Source organism: Cannabis sativa, chromosome 6 (assembly GCF_029168945.1).
Source record: "Cannabis sativa cultivar Pink pepper isolate KNU-18-1 chromosome 6, ASM2916894v1, whole genome shotgun sequence".
NCBI classification, from domain to species: domain Eukaryota; kingdom Viridiplantae; phylum Streptophyta; class Magnoliopsida; order Rosales; family Cannabaceae; genus Cannabis; species Cannabis sativa.
In genome coordinates, this window is record NC_083606.1 from 54,133,494 (window position 1) to 54,151,273 (window position 17,780).

Sequence of the window (17,780 nt, forward strand, 5' to 3'; positions counted from 1 at the left end):
GTTTTCACGAAATTCGCTATCGGCGCTGATCAGGGCGACGCTAAAGGGTTTTGAGGAACTGACACCATATGTACCCCTATGGCGTCGGTTATTGGCTTGGAACCGACGCCATAGGGGTACATATGGCGTCGGTTCCTAGCCAATAACCAATGCCATAGGTGGCGTAGCAACCGACGCCAAAAGGGAGCAAATTTCAGTTTTTTCAAATTTAATTACATAATTTATTTTAATTATATATTTATTAATTTATATATTATTTTATTTAATTTAAATTACATATTTATTTTTTGAAATGAAAATTAAATATTATTTAAATTAATTTTAAAATTGGCTAAAATACATAATTTCATTTCATAAAAGTAATTAAATATTACTTAAACACTAATGTAAAATTAGTCAAAAATATTAATAAGTTAATAAATCAAACTACAAGTTAATCTATAAAAATTACATAATGAAGAAAAATTCTTGAGCCTTTCAACCTCAATCGTCAACGTGAATCAGCGCCATCAATTATTCTATCCACTTTCGTTGTAATGGTGACAATTCAGTTTTTGGATTATATTGCTTCTTACTCCCAAACTGTTAAAAAAATTAAAAATTTATATTAGTTTATATATATTTGTATATTATATATTTGTTATTATAATAAATACTATAATCAATAATTAAAACTTACAGCTTTTTGATCTTGTATGTAACGGCTGGGGTTTGCACGTGCGACGATGTGAGCGATATATTTCAAAACATAAAAACCACATTCTTGGCCTTTAGGTTGTCTTGGACAGTTTGCTTGTGAAATTCCTAGCCACGGGCCAAGATACTCATGTGCGACCCCTATATATCTGAATGCACAATTTTGAAAAATTATATTAGCATTTCAATTCGTTAGTAAATTTAAATTTGTTACATAAGAAGTCATTAAATTATTACCTTCCGATCATTTGAGTAATTTCTTCGGGAATTGGGTGGCCACGTACATGTTGGATTTTATGCCCTAAATAAAACTCTTTACAATCTGATTAGTTATCAATACAAGAAATTTGAAGTGATTAATGTCTGCATGAATTTTACATGCTAATGGTTTAATATGTTTATTACATTCACACACACAAAATTAGTTAAATCCAGATCATATGTTTATTCACAATTACAGTATCGTCAACATAGTGGAATGTGTTTGTGATCATATGAATCAAAAGACTTGGTCCCTGTTTCATCAGTGTTTTGGATTTACACTAATGTGATAATCATCGATGATGTGTACTTACACTTGGAGTAAGTGTTATGTTCTTTCCAGGACATTAGTAAAGTATACTAGTTTCGAATGTATGGAGTATACATTGGACTGGACCGATATTGCAACTAAGTTAAGATATTACAAACTTACTGTTATATATATCTTTCAAAGTCAATATCAGTAGTTGATCTTAAGATTAAAAGAATCTAAATCCTGATATGCTTAGGCTCAACTCAGGAGTGCTATTCATGTTCTTTGATTTATTAGTTAAGCCTACTTTTAGGTCAGGGTGATACGTATATTTTGGGAACATGATAGTATGATTGAGTGGGAGTGCTGAACATAAATATAGAATCTATAGCTTCTACTGGTGTATAGAAGTCAAGTGATGATTGTGACAGTCAGTAGTCCCGTGATCCATAAGGGGAAACACTGGGTAAGCTGTACAATCTCACACCGCCTGGGGAAGGTCAAGTGGGATGATTCTAAGACTGTGTAGGTATGGGACTACACAGTTGAATAGAGCTTAAATGGATTGATTGGTACTACCTATATCAACAAGGTGCATCTTGTTTTTCGGTAGCCCATCTCGAAAGAACTCCACAGTTAAGCGTGCTTGGCTTTGGAGCAATTTTAGGATGGGTGACCTCCTGGGAAGTTTTCCCAGGATGCGTGTGAGTGAGGACAAAGCACGCTGAAAACACTTGTGTTGATCTGTAGGGTCAGTCATCAGTCCATGATGCAGCCAGAGTGACATACTCGTGTATAAGAGCCATTATTTCCGTGGGTGTAAGGACCCAATGGAGGCTTGAAGCGGGGATGTTACAAATGGTATCAGAGCCTTGACCCAGCCGGAAGTGTGGTCGACGAGGACGTCGGACCCCGTAAGGGGGGGTGATTGTGACAGTCAGTAGTCCCGTGATCCATAAGGGGAAACACTGGGTAAGCTGTACAATCTCACACCGCCTGGGGAAGGTCAAGTGGGATGATTCTAAGACTGTGTAGGTATGGGACTACACAGTTGAATAGAGCTTAAATGGATTGATTGGTACTACCTATATCAACAAGGTGCATCTTGTTTTTCGGTAGCCCATCTCGAAAGAACTCCACAGTTAAGCGTGCTTGGCTTTGGAGCAATTTTAGGATGGGTGACCTCCTGGGAAGTTTTCCCAGGATGCGTGTGAGTGAGGACAAAGCACGCTGAAAACACTTGTGTTGATCTGTAGGGTCAGTCATCAGTCCATGATGCAGCCAGAGTGACATACTCGTGTATAAGAGCCATTATTTCCGTGGGTGTAAGGACCCAATGGAGGCTTGAAGCGGGGATGTTACAATGATTCCCTTCGAGCTTAGCAAATAGAAGTAAATGGATGAGCTCTTGTTTAACTGACTAATTATTAGATCACTAAACACCATTTATAGGTAGCTAAGTGTTTTAAGGGGCAAAATACATTGAGGGGTGAGAACGGTAAAGAAATCCCATCTTGATGTAGATCATCTATATAGAGGATCTTTAAATCACAATAAGATTATAACAATGGTTAAATGAGATAGCATATTGATATCGTGGAACATATAATATGCTCTATATAAGTCTGAGAGTGCAATTCTAAGTTCTAAGAGTAGATTCAACGAAGAATTAATAAGTAGGAATTTACTTGGTAAATTTGGTTCACTTATTGGAAGCTCAGCATATAGATCCATGGTCAACATTCTAGCTGAGAACATTCTGATTGTAAGACTCATTAATTTATTCGTGATTGATCGATTATAATTCTAAAGTTAGACTCTGTCTAATTTTATGAATTTTCACTAAGCAGGGGTGAAATTGTAAAGAAAATAGATTCTAGGTTTATTTATTTATTAATGGACTTTATATTTCTAGTTAATAATTAAATTAAATGACAATATTATTTAATAATCTATTTTAGTTATTAAATAATTAATTTTGGCATTTAAATGGTTAGAATTGGAAAATTGGCGTTTTTGAAAAAATAGAAATAAAATTAGTTAAAACTGCAAAATCAAGTGGGGCCCACTAACACACCATGGCCGGCCACTATTTGTGGGATTTCAAATTAATATTTTCATTATTTTAATGCCAAATAATTCCTAACCTAAACCTAGTAGTTGCCTATAAATAGAAAGTGATGGCTCAGTCAAATAACAAGTTTTCATAACATCTTCTGACAGAAATTTCTCTCTTCAGAAAAACTGAGCCTTCCCCACTTTCTATACCTGGCCGAAATCTCTCTTCTCTTTTCCCTTCATAAATTTCGTGACCCTAGTGAAAGAGAAAGTGCCCACACACAGCAAGCAGTAACTCAATCATAGATTGGAAGACTGTGAAGGATCAAACTCAAAGAGCAAGGACATTCGGGCTCAGGTCTTGATTATACTCTGCTACAGAAAGGATACAAGGTTTAGAGATCTGAGTGGAAGGAGACATTAATTTCGCTGCATAATGTAAGGTTTTCTTAACTTTATATGTGTTTAATTTATCGTTTTAGAAAGTTCATATTTAGGGTGTTTAAACAACATACTTGTGAGTAGATCTAAGATCCTGGTAAAATAAATTCCAACAACTGGTATCAGAGCCATGGTAATTGATTTGCTTGCAAGAAATTTGGACTTTAAAACGACTATTTGTTATTTGGATGGTTTCATGTTGTATTGAGTGTTATATGATGATTGATTGATGTTTGTGAATTTTCGTGTAAAATAATTGAAATTTGTTTCTAGAATTATTTTTATTGGATAGTGTGGAAAAAATTAAGCAAGTTACTTTTTTACAGAACTCAATTTCGATTTAATTTGAATTAGTTATGATTTTTTGAAGAATCGAAAAAAAAAATAAGGTGACTGTGCACCTTCATGCGCGCGCGAATTAAGATAGCAACGACCGAGCTTGCTGTCTGAATCCCTCATGCGCACGCGGATCACTGTCTGAAGCCTCCCTACGTGCGCGGGAATGCTGCAGATCACCCTGTTCGCCGAGGTTTCTCGGCCAGCGTCCCAAGTTGCGCGCACGGACGGTATGCAACACATACCGTCCGTACAACTCCCAAAATTTTCGTTTTTCTTCATTTGTTCATGCTTTTTCATGGATTTAAGTTCTGATTTTTTGTGTAGTTTTGTATTTATATATTTACTATTGCTAATTCAACTCTAATTGTCATAATGAATTAATTTAATATTTTTTAAATTTAATTCATGATATTAGTGTAATTTGAATTTGAAATTAGTAAATATCTATCTTTTTGCTTAATTATCTATCTTATTTTTAAATTTGATTATATCTTATCTTAATTTTAAATTTAAGGTCAGATATTAAACTTTTTTAAATTATCTTTTTTAAAATTTTTTGACCTTATTTAAATTTAAAATAAGATAATTATAATCATGTAATTTTAAATAGATATAAGATATTTTTCTAACTTTTAAATTTTGTTATTTTATTTATTTAAATTAAATATAAAATCTGAAAAAGATATTTAATTTATCTTTTTTAATTTTTATTTATAAAACAACATTTAATTTTTAAAAAGTAGTTAGCAAATTTTGAAATGATATTTAGGTTAGTTGAAACCTAATCTTTCAAAATTGTAGGTTTAATTTTAAATATTTTTTTTAATAATTTCGAAATTTAAATTAATAATATTTTTCTTTGAAAATAAATATTTTTTTAATTTTTCGAAAATTAAATTTTATTTTATTTTTATTTTATTTTTTTCGAAAAATAAATTAATATTATTATTTATTTTTTTTTAAAATTAAATATTTATTTTTTTATTTATTTAATTATTTTCGAAATTTATTTATTTAAAAAAAATTAAATAAATCCTACTTCCAACTATCCAGCTAACCTTGTTCCAAGAGTATGTGGTTTTAGCTTGTGTGTAAGTTTTTAAAATCTATTATTACTTGATTGCAAATAGCCATGGTTATTACTTTTTGCCAGATCTAATGATCTGATGGCTCCCTTGGTCAAGTTAATAATTTGTAACAGGTAAATTTTACAATCTTCTTTCATCTTTGTATGACCTAGCAACATGATAGGATCCATCCAAGTTTGTACCTGTGTGAGCCTATGTGTTTATTTTATTATATAGATGCATATAGGTTAATAAAATGTCACACCATGCTAAATAAAATGTCACACCATGATAGATTTTATTTAGGTCCATTTAGTTTTTGGACCTATTCAATTAATAACAGTTATTTATTTTAAGGTTAAATTCCTCTCTTTTGGGCCTTGTGTGAGAGTTGGGAGCCATAGAAGTGGGTACGACATACTGAACCCAGCACCCCCTCACATGAACTACCCCAATTGTGAAGGCCCATTTGCCTGATTTGAATAACTGTACTAGGTTAATTATATTAGTTTGACCTAATAAAATTGAATTAGCAACATAATTAACTTTTAAAATATGTGAATTTTTTTTTTCATTTTAATATTTTAAAGTTAATTTTAAGAAAAACACTTTTAGTTTTAGATATTATTTCTAGACAAACTATTTGTATTTTTCTTGTATTTAATTAAATAAAGAATTTGAACTAACTAGATTCTTTCTGGAGCTTATTTAATTAAATATTCCTATTTAAGTTATAAATCAGTTGCATCAACTGATTTTTCTTACCTAACTTAAATTTGAATATTTTATTTAAATTTTAAATTAAGTTGAGGAATCCTAGGCATTAGTTATTAAAGATTCTTAAGATATTTTTTGAGTTAATATCTTTTTGAATATTAACTTAAAATGGAATATTTTAGATAATTTTTGAGTTAATATCTTTTCGAATATTAACTTAAAAATATTTTCAAATTAAGTGGTTACAACTTAATTTTTGATATCAAATCTAAATTTAAAATTATTTAAGTTCTAGATTTTTTCTAAACAACTTAAATTAGATAGTTTTCAAATTTTTGTTGGAAAGATACTTAGTCAAATAAGATATTTTCTAGATAGTTATTTCTAGACTACGTATTATTTATAATATTTAAATAGGAAAATATTGTAAATTGTGAAATTAATTATTTAAATAATTAATTTTGGTACAATTTTATTAAAGTATAATTTTCCTAGTATTAAACTAGAAATTAATAATTAAGCCTTCTCTACACTTAATTATTTATTTCTTGAATTTAATACATATAATTAACTTGAAAAATTTAAATATCTAAGTTGATTCTCATCATGATACTTAAATATTTATTTTTCATGACACTTAATTAAATTGAAAATTATTTTTAGGTTGAAATTTAATTTTTCAACTTAAATAAATTTCAAAATATATATATATATTTTCTTTATTTTATTAATCAATTTCGAAAAATTGCATTTTAATTATGCAATATTTTTTTTGAATTTATCTTGAAAAATAGATTGAGTTGTAAATTAATTATTTATTTTAATTAATTCTTGGGCCAACTTAAATCAATAATTTTCTCATCTATTGATTAATTTAAAATAAATGAAATTTAAAATATATATATATTATTAGAAATTGCATTAATTAGTCAAAAGAAAATCTAGATAGGTGATATTTTTGCTTGAAGTATTTCTTTTCTAATTTTTATTATTTTCAAAATTTGTATAATTTTTATACTTTATTTTTCGAATAGAATAAATATATTCTCAAAGAAATTTTTAAGTTGCTAATTAATTTCAATTAATACAACTTAAATTAATTTCCTTAATATTTATATTTAAGATTATTACTAAGATGGAAATAATTAATTTTATTTCAAATCACCATCTAAGTATAATTTTATAAATATTATATTAAATTCTTATTTTTGAATTTTTAATTCTAAATTCGAATTTAATGAATATATTTATTAGAATAATAAAGAAAATACATTTTAAAGAATGAGCTTTATTATTATTAAGATATTCGATCTCCATTGTTGGTTTTACATCGCGTTTGTTTTAGTGAGTAATCCTCTCTAATGGAGGAACGTTCATTAGCAATTTCGCACCGTTTAATCTCGAAAGATAAGTAGTTTGTAAGTGTTTTATATGGTATAGATCACCCTAATGGTGGCGACCATATTTGACTTGCAAATTGCGAAACAATGGTAGTAGCTCATAAGATAGAATAGCCTTGACTCTCGCCTAAACGGGACAACGCTGGATCCAATCTTGATCGAATAAAAGGTTGCTAGAATGTTTAACATTTTAGATGAGCTGACAACTCTATTCAATAGATGGTAGCTTTGACTCTCGCCTAAACGGGACACTGATATCAGTTTATTGAAAAACCTTGGAAATTATTTAGGATTAAATTTTTTAAGTATTTTCTCATATCATTCCTACTTGCTATGTGCTTATAATTTCTGAATTGATTTTGTGTGTAAACCATTATTAATTTCTATTTGTTGATTTCTATTATCTTGTAGTATCCTGTATTATCAAAATGAATCTCATGTTATCACTGTTGACTGAAAACAAGCTGAATGGATCTAACTTTACTAAGTGGAATGAGAACATTAATATTGCTCTCATAGGAGAAAGTGCCTTGTTTGTTTTAACTGAGCCGTCACCTGAAGTGCCTGGGGACAATGCATCCAAAGCTGTGAAAGAAAAGTATGAGCGTTGGCAGAAAGCAAATGACAAAGCTCTATACTTTATGCTTTCTAGCATGGTTGACACCTCAAAACTCGGTTTTCTAAAACCGAGAAGGCTGCTGAAGTTATGACGAAGTTAAATGAGCTATTCGGTAAGGCATCACTTCAGTCACGCTTTGACGCAACTAAGAAGTACATTAATGCACGAATGGAACCTAATCAAAACGTGTGTGACCATGTTCTCCTCATGTCGAGTTATTTCCAAGAAGCCCAGGATCATGGTGCTGAAATGGACAGTGCTACTCAAGTAAGCCTTATCTTGAATAGCCTGACTCCAGCATTTCTACCATACACATCAAATTATGTCATGAATAAGAAGGAAATTGACTTTCATGAATTAGTCAATGACCTTCAAACTTATGAAAATTTGATTGGAGGACCCATGAAGAAAGGGAGTAAACCTCACAATCCTGGGAATGGTAATGGGACGAACAAACCTAAAGCAAATATTGCCTCTGCTTTGAAACCCAAATCGAAGAAGAAGTGGAAGAACACCAAGAAGCGAACAAAAGCCATGGAGCATAAAAAAGGCTGCTCCTTCTGGTGATGCTCTACTTAAGGGAAAGTGTTTCTACTGCAATGAGAAAGGTCATTGGAAACCCCAATGTCCTAAACATCTTGCAAAGAAACAAGGTATTTCTATTTATAAACTTTAAGAGTTTTAGTGAATTATTATCCACTTGGATTTATGATTCTGGACTAACTTTGTTTATTTGTATTCTTCTTCTTATAGGCCAAGCTACTTGAACTCAGATGAGTTGGACCAAAAAGCTGAACCAACGGTGAAATCGTCCAGATGAAGATGAAGCTCTTCAATTTTTTTTTTTTGAATTAATTGTTTTAGTTTAAAGAAAATTTGGATTTCAAATTTTAGTTAGGGATATTTATCCCTGTTTTTCTCATATTGTTGCGATACATTTTTATTATTATTATTAATAAAGTTTTTATTATTTTCGAAATTCCGCAATTGCAATTTATGAGATTGAGCTTCATTTAATTTATCTTCATCAATTATTACCACATTATATTTATATGTTTGTATGTGTAAGTGTTTTTATTATTGATGAAAATTCTATAATATTTACAACTCTTCATAGAGTTATATTAAATAAACACGAGATTATTTCTATGTTTATTAATAATTGTTAATTCTAACACAATTATTAAGAATTTGTTTAATAAAAGGATCTTTTGATCTGATAGGGGTGTAGAAAAGTTAAGAAAACTATGCAGTTCAAAGATCTTTTATATCTAATGAACTCTGGATAGTATTCAACTCCACATAAACTCTATCACACTTAGAGAATAATGATCTTTACAGCCTTTAGGGGTGGATCATAATCTCTATATACTTAGGGGTGGAGGTTATCCATAGTACCCTATATGTATGTATATACTTAGGGGTGGAGTCTATTTCACAATTCCCTATATAACACATATTTTCTTTAAACATGGAAGTAATATAATGAGTTAGCTATTATCAAAATAAAGCCTTGATCTTGATTGTATGTTCCATTTCAATTTTACTGTTGTAAGTAAAAGTTTGATACATATAAAAGTTCTTTGATAAAGTTTCACACTACCTTAATTGAGTGGGAGAATTTTAAAATTCTATACCCATCTTCATCAGGTTGATACTTGTGATAGGTACTTAAGAACTCTACTGAAAAGCAAATCTAACCATACACATGGATAGGTATAACTTATCAGAATTATGAGAATAAGATAGAGAACTCTAGTTCAGTCTATTCGAATGACTTGAACCAAGAATTCTTAATCCTCATAAAATTTTATGGTATCTTAATTTTAATGACTTAATCTCTGGCATGTATTTTTCACTTCAAATACTAGCCTGCTATGTTGATGACTTACTCTTGACTTAAGTTTCAGACTAATACAAAAGTCACAACTAGGTAACTCTCCAAACTATCAGAGGTTATAAGTATTATTTAACCAGACATCTGCTATTGAGTGGGAGCTATCTAAGATGTAATCAAATAAGGAACATTAGAAGATATTCAAGAAAGATTTATGAAAGTGATTTATATGTTAGATATTAAGGAACTGTGTATCAGTTGTCCTGGTATCTCACCAACTCATTTCGAGATCTATGAGATGGTGCTTACTTTGGGGGTGGAGGAATTATTCTATGATAATTCAAGCTCTACCAGAGAAGAACTATAACTTTGTGTATTCGAAAATCCAAGAATGTTATATCACTGAAGAAAAGTCTACACTGTATTATCTCAATTACATATTTTAAAATATGAGAGATATGTCTTCTGTTAATTCAGATGTACTTTTAAAACAGTAAAGATTTCAGTATCCCTTGATGAGTAAAGCATATAGTAAAGGATGTTTCCTAAGAGTTTTTTTTATGGACTAGTTTCCAGAAGTTTGGGTGGATTCAAATATACTACACTTGATCTGAAGATCAAGACATCAGATTGACCTATTTGCACAGTTTGTTTTATGTTAGTGCAACTGGGAGTTTGTTAGATTTTGTGCCCTAAATAAAACTCTTTACAATCTGATTAGTTATCAATACAAGAAATTTGAAGTGATTAATGTCTGCATGAATTTTACATGCTAATGGTTTAATATGTTTATTACATTCACACACACAAAATCAGTTAAATCCAGATCATATGTTTATTCACAATTACAGTATCGTCAACACAGTGGAATGTGTTTGTGATCATATGAATCAAAAGACTTGGTCCCTGTTTCATCAGGTTTTTGGATTTACACTAATGTGATAATCATCGATGATGTGTACTTACACTTGGAGTAAGTGTTATGTTCCTTCCAGGACATTAGTAAAGTATACTAGTTTCGAATGTATTGAGTATACATTGGACTGGACCGATATTGCAACTAATTTAAGATATTACAAACTTACCGTTATATATATCTTTCCAAGTCAATATAAGTAGTTGATCTTAAGATTAAAAGAATCTAAATCCTGATATGGTTAGGCTCAACTCAGGAGTGCTATTCATGTTCTTTGATTTATTAGTTAAGCCTACTTTTAGGTCAGGGTGATACGTATATTTTGGGAACATGATAGTATGATTGAGTGGGAGTGCTGAACATAAATATGGAATCTATAGCGTCTACTGGTGTATAGAAGTCAAGTGATGATTCCCTTCGAGCTTAGAAAATAGAAGTAAATGGATGAGCTCTTGTTTAACTGACTAATTATTAGATCACTAAACACCATTTACAGGTAGCTAAGTGTTTTAAGGGGCAAAATACATTGAGGGATGAGAACGGTAAAGAAATCCCATCTTGATGTAGATCATCTATATAGAGGATCTTTAAATCACAATAAGTTTATAGCAATGGTTAAATGAGATAGCATATTGATATCGTGGAACATATAAAATGCTCTATATAAGTCTGAGAGTGCAATTCTAAGTTCTAACAGTGGATTCAACGAAGAATTAATAAGTAGAAATTTACTTATTAAATTTGGTTCACTTATTGGAAGCTCAGCATATAGATCCATGGTCCCCATTCTAGTTGAGAACATTCTGATTGTAAGACTCATTAATTGATTCGTGATTGATCAATTATAATTCTAAAGTTAGATTGTGTCTAATTTTATGAATTTTCACTAAGCAGGGGTGAAATTGTAAAGAAAAGAGATTCTAGGTTTATTTATTTATTAATGGACTTTATATGTCTAGTTAATAATTAAATTAAATGACAATATTATTTAATAATCTATTTTAGTTATTAAATAATTAATTTTGGCATTTAAATGGTTAGAATTGGAAAATTGGCGTTTTTGAAAAAATAGAAATAAAATTTGTTAAAACTGCAAAATCAAGTGGGGCCCACTAACACACCATGGCCGGCCACTATTTGTGGGATTTCAAATTAATATTTTCATTATTTTAATGCCAAATAATTCCTAACCTAAACCTAGTAGTTGCCTATAAATAGAAAGTGATGGCTCAGTCAAATAACAAGTTTTCATAACATCTTCTGACAGAAATTTCTCTCTTCAGAAAAACTGAGCCTTCCCCACTTTCTATACCTGGCCGAAATCTCTCTTCTCTTTTCCCTTCATAAATTTCGTGACCCTAGTGAAAGAGTAAGTGCCCACACACAGCAAGCAGTAACTCAATCATAGATTGGAAGACTGTGAAGGATCAAACTCAAAGAACAAGGACATTCGGGCTCAGGTCTTGATTATACTCTGCTACAGAAAGGATACAAGGGTTAGAGATCTGAGTGGAAGGAGACATTAATTTCGCTGCATAATGTAAGGTTTTCTTAACTTTATATGTGTTTAATTTATCGTTTTAGAAAGCTCATATTTAGGGTGTTTAAACAAGATACTTGTGAGTAGATCTATGAACCTGGTAAAATAAATTCCAACAACTGGTATCAGAGCCATGGTAATTGATTTGCTTGCAAGAAATTTGGACTTTAAAACGACTATTTGTTATTTGGATGGTTTCATGTTGTATTGAGTGTTATATGATGATTGATTGATGTTTGTGAATTTTCGTGTAAAATAATTGAAATTTGTTTCTGGAATTATTTTTATTGGATAGTATGGAAAAAATTAAGCAAGTTACTTTTTTACAGAACTCAATTTCGATTTAATTTGAATTAGTTATGATTTTTTGAAGTATCGAAAAAAAAATAAGGTGACTGTGCACCTTCACGCGCGCGCGGATTCAGATAGCAACGACCGAGCTTGCTGTCTGAATCCCTCATGCGCATGCGGATCACTGTCTGAAGCCTCCCTACGTGCGCGGGAATGCTGCAGATCACCCTGTCCGCCGAGGTTTCTCGGCCAGCGTCCCAAGTTGCGCGCGCGGACGGTATGCAACGCATACCGTCCGTACAACTCCCAAAATTTTCGTTTTTCTTCATTTGTTCATGCTTTTTCATGGATTTAAGTTCTGATTTTTATTGTAGTTTTGTATTTATATATTTACTATTGCTAATTCAACTCTAATTGTCATAATGAATTAATTTAATATTTTTTAAATTTAATTCATGTTATTAGTGTAATTTGAATTTGAAATTAGTAAATATCTATCTTTTTGCTTAATTATCTATCTTATTTTTAAATTTGATTATATCTTATCTTAATTTTAAATTTAAGGTCAGATATTAAACTTTTTTAAATTATCTTTTTTAAAATTTTTTGACCTTATTTAAATTTAAAATAAGATAATTATAATCATGTAATTTTAAATAGATATAAGATATTTTTTTAACTTTTAAATTTTGTTATTTTATTTATTTAAATTAAATATAAAATCTGAAAAAGATATTTAATTTATCTTTTTTAATTTTTATTTATAAAACAACATTTAATTTTTAAAAAGTAGTTAGCAAATTTTGAAATGATATTTAGGTTAGTTGAAACCTAATTTTTCAAAATTGTTGGTTTAATTTTAAATATTTTTTTTAATAATTTCGAAATTTAAATTAATAATATTTTTCTTTGAAAATAAATATTTTTTTAATTTTTCGAAAATTAAATTTTATTTTATTTTTTTCGAAAAATAAATTAATATTATTAGTAATTTTTTTTAAAATTAAATATTTATTTTTTTATTTATTTAATTATTTTCGAAATTTATTTATTTAAAAAAAATTAAATAAATCCTACTTCCAACTATCCAGCTAACCTTGTTCCAAGAGTATGTGGTTTTAGCTTGTGTGTAAGTTTTTAAAATCTATTATTACTTGATTGCAAATAGCCATGGTTATTACTTTTTGCCAGATCTAATGATCTGATGGCTCACTTGGTCAAGTTAATAATTTGCAACAGGTAAATTTTACAATCTTCTTTCATCTGTGTATGACCTAGCAACATGATAGGATCCATCCAAGTTTGTACCTGTGTGAGCCTATGTGTTTATTTTATTATATAGATGCATATAGGTTAATAAAATGTCACACCATGCTAAATAAAATGTCACACCATGATAGATTTTATTTAGGTCCATTTAGTTTTTGGACCTATTCAATTAATAACAGTTATTTATTTTAAGGTTAAATTCCTCTCTTTTGGGCCTTGTGTGAGAGTTGGAAGCCATAGAAGTGGGTACGACATACTGAACCCAGCACCCCCTCACATGAACTACCCCAATTGTGAAGGCCCATTTGCCTGATTTGAATAACTGTACTAGGTTAATTATATTAGTTTGACCAAATAAAATTGAATTAGCAACATAATTAACTTTTAAAATATGTGAATTTTTTTTTTCATTTTAATATTTTAAAGTTAATTTTAAGAAAAACACTTTTAGTTTTAGATATTATTTCTAGACAAACTATTTGTATTTTTCTTGTATTTAATTAAATAAAGAATTTTAACTAACTAGATTCTTTCTGGAGCTTATTTAATTAAATATTCCTATTTAAGTTATAAATCAGTTGCATCAACTGATTTTTCTTATCTAACTTAAATTTGAATATTTTATTTAAATTTTAAATTAAGTTGAGGAATCCTAGGCATTAGTTATTAAAGATTCTTAAGATATTTTTTGAGTTAATATCTTTTTGAATATTAACTTAAAATGGAATATTTTAGATAATTTTTGAGTTAATATCTTTTCGAATATTAACTTAAAAATATTTTCAAATTAAGTGGTTACAACTTAATTTTTGATATCAAATCTAAATTTAAAATTATTTAAGTTCTAGATTTTTTCTAAACAACTTAAATTAGATAGTTTTCAAATTTTTGTTGGAAAGATACTTAGTCAAATAAGATATTTTCTAGATAGTTATTTCTAGACTACGTATTATTTATAATATTTAAATAGGAAAATATTGTAAATTGTGAAATTAATTATTTAAATAATTAATTTTGGTACAATTTTATTAAAGTATAATTTTCCTAGTATTAAACTAGAAATTAATAATTAAGCCTTCTCTACACTTAATTATTTATTTCTTGAATTTAATACATATAATTAACTTGAAAAATTTAAATATCTAAGTTGATTCTCATCATGATACTTAAATATTTATTTTTCATGACACTTAATTAAATTGAAAATTATTTTTAGGTTGAAATTTAATTTTTCAACTTAAATAAATTTCAAAATATATATATATTTTCTTTATTTTATTAATCAATTTCGAAAAATTGCATTTTAATTATGCAATATTTTTTTTGAATTTATCTTGAAAAATAGATTGAGTTGTAAATTAATTATTTATTTTAATTAATTCTTGGGCCAACTTAAATCAATAATTTTTTCATCTATTGATTAATTTAAAATAAATGAAATTTAAAATATATATATATATATTATTAGAAATTGCATTAATTAGTCAAAAGAAAATCTAGATAGGTGATATTTTTGCTTGAAGTATTTCTTTTCTAATTTTTATTATTTTCGAAATTTGTATAATTTTTATACTTTATTTTTCGAATAGAATAAATATATTCTCAAGGAAATTTTTAAGTTGCTAATTAATTTCAATTAATACAACTTAAATTAATTTCCTTAATATTTATATTTAAGATTATTACTAAGATGGAAATAATTAATTTTATTTCAAATCACCATCTAAGTATAATTTTATAAATATTATATTAAATTCTTATTTTTGAATTTTTAATTCTAAATTCGAATTTAATGAATATATTTATTAGAATAATAAAGAAAATACATTTTAAAGAATGAGCTTTATTATTATTAAGATATTCGATCTCCATTGTTGGTTTTACATCGCGTTTGTTTTAGTGAGTAATCCTCTCTAATGGAGGAACGTTCATTAGCAATTTCGCACCGTTTAATCTCGAAAGATAAGTAGTTTGTAAGTGTTTTATATGGTATAGATCACCCTAATGGTGGCGACCATATTTGACTTGCAAATTGCGAAACAATGGTAGTAGCTCATAAGATAGAATAGCCTTGACTCTCGCCTAAACGGGACAACGCTGGATCCAATCTTGATCGAATAAAAGGTTGCTAGAATGTTTAACATTTTAGATGAGCTGACAACTCTATTCAATAGATGGTAGCTTTGACTCTCGCCTAAACGGGACACTGATATCAGTTTATTGAAAAACCTTGGAAATTATTTAGGATTGAATTTTTTTAAGTATTTTCTCATATCATTCTTACTTGCTATGTGCTTATAATTTCTGAATTGATTTTGTGTGTAAACCATTATTAATTTCTATTTGTTGATTTCTATTATCTTGTAGTATCCTGTATTATCAAAATGAATCTCATGTTATCACTGTTGACTGAAAACAAGCTGAATGGATCTAACTTTACTAAGTGGAATGAGAACATTAATATTGCTCTCATAGGAGAAAGTGCCTTGTTTGTTTTAACTGAGCCGTCACCTGAAGTGCCTGGGGACAATGCATCCAAAGCTGTGAAAGAAAAGTATGAGCGTTGGCAGAAAGCAAATGACAAAGCTCTATACTTTATGCTTTCTAGCATGGTTGACACCCTCAAAACTCGGTTTTCTAAAACCGAGAAGGCTGCTGAAGTTATGACGAAGTTAAATGAGCTATTCGGTAAGGCATCACTTCAGTCACGCTTTGACGCAACTAAGAAGTACATTAATGCACGTATGGAACCTCATCAAAACGTGCGTGACCATTTTCTCCTCATGTCAAGTTATTTCCAAGAAGCCCAGGATCATGGTGTTGAAATGGACAGTGCTACTCAAGTAAGCCTTATCTTGAATAGCCTGACTCCAGCATTTCTACCATACACATCAAATTATGTCATGAATAAGAAGGAAATTGACTTTCATGAATTAGTCAATGACCTTCAAACTTATGAAAATTTGATTGGAGGACTCATGAAGAAAGGGAGTAAACCTCACAATCCTGGGAATGGTAATGGGACGAACAAACCTAAAGCAAATATTGCCTCTGCTTTGAAACCCAAATCGAAGAAGAAGTGGAAGAACACCAAGAAGCGAACAAAAGCCATGGAGCATAAAAAAGGCTGCTCCTTCTGGTGATGCTCCACTTAAGGGAAAGTGTTTCTACTGCAATGAGAAAGGTCATTGGAAACCCCAATGTCCTAAACATCTTGCAAAGAAACAAGGTATTTCTATTTATAAACTTTAAGAGTTTTAGTGAATTATTATCCACTTGGATTTATGATTCTGGACTAACTTTGTTTATTTGTATTCTTCTTCTTATAGGCCAAGCTACTTGAACTCAGATGAGTTGGACCAAAAAGCTGAACCAAGGGTGAAATCGTCCAGATGAAGATGAAGCTCTTCAATTTTTTTTTTTTTTTTGAATTAATTGTTTTAGTTTAAAGACAATTTGGATTTCAAATTTTAGTTAGGGATATTTATCCCTGTTTTTCTCATATTGTTGCGATACATTTTTTTTATTATTATTAATAAAGTTTTTATTATTTTCGAAATTCCGCAATTGCAATTTATGAGATTGAGCTTCATTTAATTTATCTTCATCAATTATTACCACATTATATTTATATGTTTGTATGTGTAAGTGTTTTTATTATTGATGCAAATTCTATAATATTTACAACTCTTCATAGAGTTACATTAAATAAACACTAGATTATTTCTATGTTTATTAATAATTGTTAATTCTAACACAATTATTAAGAATTTGTTTAATAAAAGGATCTTTTGATCTGATAGGGGTGTAGAAAAGTTAAGAAAACTATGCAGTTCAAAGATCTTTTATATCTAATGAACTCTGGATAGTATTCAACTCCACATAAACTCTATCACACTTAAAGAATAATGATCTTTACAGCCTTTAGGGGTGGATCATAATCTCTATATACTTAGGGGTGGAGGTTATCCATAGTACCCTATATGTATGTATATACTTAGGGGTGGAGTCTATTTCACAATTCCCGATATAACACATATTTTCTTTAAACATGGAAGTAATATAATGAGTTAGCT